A 5,000-nucleotide genomic window follows, 5' to 3' on the forward strand; every position below is an offset into this window, starting at 1 on the left:
CTTCCTTCCTTCTTTAGTGTGTCTTGTCGCATTTCCTCTGCTAATTCTTCCTCCTCTTCTTCTTTCTTTCTTTTCTTTTCTCTTTCCTCTCCTTTTCATTCCTATCTTTCGTTCGTTTCATATTGTTTCACTTCGTTCGTTTGTTTTTCTGTTTGTTTGTATTTTTTTTTTTTTTTTGGTTGGCTGGTTGGTTGTTTGATTGTTGGTTGTTGTTGTTGTTGTTGTTGTTGTTGTTGTTGTTGTTGTTAGTTGTTGTTGTTGTTTAGTTTGTTTTTCTTCTTGTTTTTTTTATTTCGTCTGTCAGTCTGTTTGTCTGTGTGTCTACCCCTTCTCTCTCTCTCTCTCTCTCTCTCTCTCTCTCTCTCTCTCTCTCTCTCTCTCTCTCTCTCTCTCTCTCTCTTATGCAGAACAATAGAATGAATTAATTACTTTTCTATATTGAATCGAGAAAGACTGACAAGTGACAGACAGAATGACGGACAGAGAGAGAGAGAGAGAGAGAGAGAGAGAGAGAGAGAGAGAGAGAGAGAGAGAGAGAGAGAGAGAGAGGCACTACGTAACTCGTCTTAACGTAACGAAATAAGTTGAACATACGCTCTTTTTCCGAGACGCGTGTTGAGTGTGAAGGTGGCGAGTGAGGAGGAGGAGGAGGAGGAGGAGGAGGAGGAGGAGGAGGAGGAGGAGGAGGAGGATTAACATAAGAAAAGAAGAAGAAATAAAACGAAATGAAGAACCGAAGATGGAATTAAAACGAGCGAAGAAAAGAAGAAGAAAAAGAAAAAAAGGAGAGCAGGAGGAGGAGGAGGAGGAAGAAGAAGAACAGGGAGGAGAAGAAGAAGCAGAAGAAGAAAGAAGAAGAAGAAGAAGAAGAAGAAGAAAATGAAGAAGAAAAAGAATAAAATAAAATGAACAATAAAAAGTGAGAGAGTAATTGAAACTTTTGAAAGATAACACTTACTGAGAAAGCCAAAAAATATCAAACATATTTTTTTCGTTGATATTATCCGTTGTCTTATTCATCTATTTTCATTATCTTCTTATCTATTCATCTATCATTACTATTATTCATTCACTTATCTATCTATTTCATTTCGGAGAACCATCTATGTTTCCAAATACAATAGCAAATCATTACCAGTCGAAGGAACAAAACCTCAACGCAGTCAAGGTAAAGCAGAAGTTACCATTACCATTATGCATTCACTTATCTATCTAATTTCGGAGAACCATCTATGTTTCCAAATTCAATAGCAAATCATTACCAGTCGAAGGAACAAAAATCTCAACGCAGTGAAGGTAAAGCAGAAGTGTTTAGGAAGACTCTGGTAAAGCATCAGAGACAGGTCTGTTCGTGGGCAACCTCAGCTTCAACAGGAACAAAATGACCAGCGTTCACACAGAGAAGAAAGTAAGAAAATGGTTAAGGAAATAAGGATGTTTGTGTCAATGTTGGTTATTCAGTATCTTACTGAAGAATCTGGTATCCTCGCCTGGCTGCCTGACTGACTGCCGGATGCGCGGTGTGTTTACAAGGTGGCGGAACACGGGAGTCAAGTGGCGCGGGGAGGTGAGGAGTGAGCGGCGGCACTGTGACACTCAGGCTCATATTCTCAGACGCTCAGCTCTCTCTCACCACGACTATTTTTTAAGGACACAGAGATGACAAGCCGGGTTTCTGAAGGTGTTTCTTCCGTGAATTGTGAAGTAACCTTGTCCATTTGGCATTAAAACCTTAAAAACCCCCTTGAAAACTTGTGTCACTTAAACAGGAGACTTGAATTAGTGAAGGTGCGGCGTTGAACTGTTTCTGAAGTCCTTAAGCTCATATCATAAAACGCTTCTGTGATTCACCGCCACTATTTCAAAAGGCTTGATCTAAATTGGCACGGGATTTTTAAGGTGTTTTTACGTTTCTGGAGGCAGATTGATAAGATTTCTACACTATTAACTGTAAAAGCTCTCTTCAAAACCACACTAATTATCTCAGGGGGATTCTTGGAAATAGAGCATATCTAAATACGGATCCAAGCCTTCCTTATCGTGTGTTCTCTTGTTCCTAAACGCTTTGGTCTCTCGCAGGGGTTTCAGAGGTCATGGTGATCATTAACAGGGTCTTATGATTTTTGTTGCAGAATTCCTATTAAATTACAAACACCCTTGATGCTTCCAATGATTTCCACTACAATTATACAAACAACCTTGAGAACTCCAATAACTTTTACTGGAATTATGAAAGCTCCATTGATCTTCACTAAAAACTCATGATTTTTACTAGAATCATGAAAATATTCTTGAAAATCCCAATAACTTTCACTATAATTATGAAAACACACTTGGAAAAGCCGCATTAGTTTCTACTAGAGCATGTCAGAAGTTTTCGTGACAACAAACCAATACAAAATTCATGTTAAACTATCACTAGTCACTAAAACACTAATGAAAACCGTAATAACTTTCACTCAAACACACTTGAAAATCCTAGCAACTCTCACCACATGTCTGAGTAAGATAGACAATAATTACGTGGTATTAACCCCTTCAGTATCATGACGTGTTTCCATATACATTCTGCTTACTATTTGGTGATTTTACACAGCTTCAGAAACTCATGTTGGGGATTAATATAGTGAAGACTGTCGCCATTACTCTTCTAACCTCCACAGACCCTTCCTAATGTCAATAAAAGGGTCTAATCGTGCAAAAATCTCAAGATAAAAATGTGTCTCAGTCTTGAAGGAGTTAAACTATCATTAGAATCACGCCAAAAAAAATAAACTAATATAAGTCTTGAAAAACCTCAATAACTGTCACAAGAATCATAAAAAAACGTCCTTAAAAAAAAAACAAATAACATCTGCTAGAACCGATATAACACACCAACACGTTCACTAATAGTTCTCGATCGCCAGAATCCCTTCCACGTAAAGCAGAGGAAGTCAAATGGTCTCGCTTCCCAGAACCACTCGAACCAGGACACCACCACGCTACACACACACACACACACACACACACACACACACACACACACACACACACACACACACACACACACACACACACACACACACACACACACACACACACACACGACGAGTTTTAAGGAGTTTTTTGCGGTTTGTTGACCGGACATTAAGGAAGTGAAGGAGAAAAGTCTTGGATGATTGTTGTTTTCTTACTCGACAAAAAGAGAACTTAAAGAAAGGAATCAGAAACTATGTGAAATTTTTAAGATTTTCTCCCAAATGGTATAACTCTTTAACTCTTTAATTTTCTTTTCTTTTCCTGCGTTTTCTAACAGAACAGATGGAAAAGTATAAGACAATTTTCTTTTCCTGACATATTATCCTTCCTTTGCTATTTCCCAGCTGGACAGAAGAGGAACAAAAGAGAAATTATCCGACACTGCAATATGATAACGCAAATTCTTATTCTTTTTCTGATAGAACAAATAAAAAAGTGTAGGGAATTCTAATACTGGTTTCTACTCAAAATCGCTGCGATGTTCTACTGCAAACTAGAATCACAGAAACGCACTAAACTCCTTCAGTATTGAGACGCATTTCTACCATGAGTTTAGGGCATGATTAGACGAAACGTTTGTATTAAGGGCCAGAGTCTTCACTATTCTAATCCCCACATAAGTTTCTGAAGCTGTATAAAATCACCAAATAGTAAGCAGAATAAATATAAAACGTATCATGGTACTGAAGATCTTAAAAGCACAATAACTTCCACCACAGCCTGGCACAAGTTGTCGAGGTAACACTTCACTGACAAAAAAGAGCGACAGATGAAACCTTTAGAAGTTTTATCTTTCACAGCATTTTTTTTAGGTTTACAAAGAGAAAAAAAAAGGGAAAAAGAAAACAGCCATTAGAAATCAAAGGGTGAGGGTATTTCTTTTTCTTCCTCTAGTTTTTATCTCGCTCTTATTCTTCATGTGTGGAAACCAGACAAAAAACAGATAACACCACACAAGAATTGATAAAAAAGAGCATTAAGTAGATCTAGAGGGAAGTGATGCAAAGGAAAGAGATATTAAGGATGTTTTTGTTGAGTCCTGGCCAGGATTAGAGGAAGCCAGCGACACGTGATGACAGCCGAGAAAAAAATAGAAAGTAAAAAAAAAGAAAAAGAAAAATGGAAAAAAAAATAAATAGAATAAAGAAAAGGAAAAAAAAAAACAGCGAACTTGAATAATACTAAGGTAAAGATGAGTAAATATAGATACAAGAGAATAAAAGGAGAATAAGTGAATGAATGAAAGAAAAGATTACACCACAATGAGTAATGAAAATATGAAAGAAAGAAACCAGAAAGTGAGGAAGCAAATTCAGAAAATAATAAAATAAAATGAATAAATAAATGTACGTAAAAAAAAAAAAAGTTGACACAATAGATAAATAGAAAATGTCTGTCTGTCTGTCTGTCTGTCTGTCTGTCTGTCTGTATATCTTTCTGCACATCTGTCTTTATTAATACTCTCTAACATCATTCATTACCGATAGTCCTTTAATTTCCATCTCTCTCTCTCTCTCTCTCTCTCTCTCTCTCTCTCTCTCTCTCTCTCTCTCTCTCTCTCACACACACACACACACACACACACACACACAAGGAGTCAATTATCAGCAGGCCACCAGCTCCACTTTCCCTCTCGAGTAATGAGTGACAGTGTTCTTAAATTTTTCACGTGTTGAGTTGTTCATTTGACTACCACGGCTTCGGAGGTGAGGGGAACAGGGAGAGGGAGAGCGAGAGGGAGAGGGAGAAGGAGAGGGAGAGAGGACGTGGGTGGGGTAGTGGCAGGGAGTGGCAGGGAGTGGCAGGGAGAGGAGTGATGTGGATAAGGGAAGAAGGGAGGGAGATAAGGCAGAGTGAAGGGAGGAAGGATGAGATTAGGAAAAAGAGCAAGAAAGGGTTGTGAGAGAGAGAGAGAGAGAGAGAGAGAGAGAGAGAGAGAGAGAGAGAGAGAGAGAGAGAGATTAGAAGTGAATAAGAGA

The 5,000-nt window shown here is 38.2% G+C and overlaps 1 protein-coding gene across 4 annotated transcripts in view; it reads right to left on the minus strand.

The window, feature by feature from the left end:
• The window catches only part of LOC123512160 (BMP-binding endothelial regulator protein-like), a 164,659-nt gene that overhangs the window by 126,140 nt on the left and 33,519 nt on the right, over positions 1-5,000 (minus strand). The window lies entirely within an intron of this gene.

Source organism: Portunus trituberculatus, chromosome 33 (genome assembly GCF_017591435.1).
Source record: "Portunus trituberculatus isolate SZX2019 chromosome 33, ASM1759143v1, whole genome shotgun sequence".
Taxonomy (NCBI): Eukaryota; Metazoa; Arthropoda; class Malacostraca; order Decapoda; family Portunidae; genus Portunus; species Portunus trituberculatus.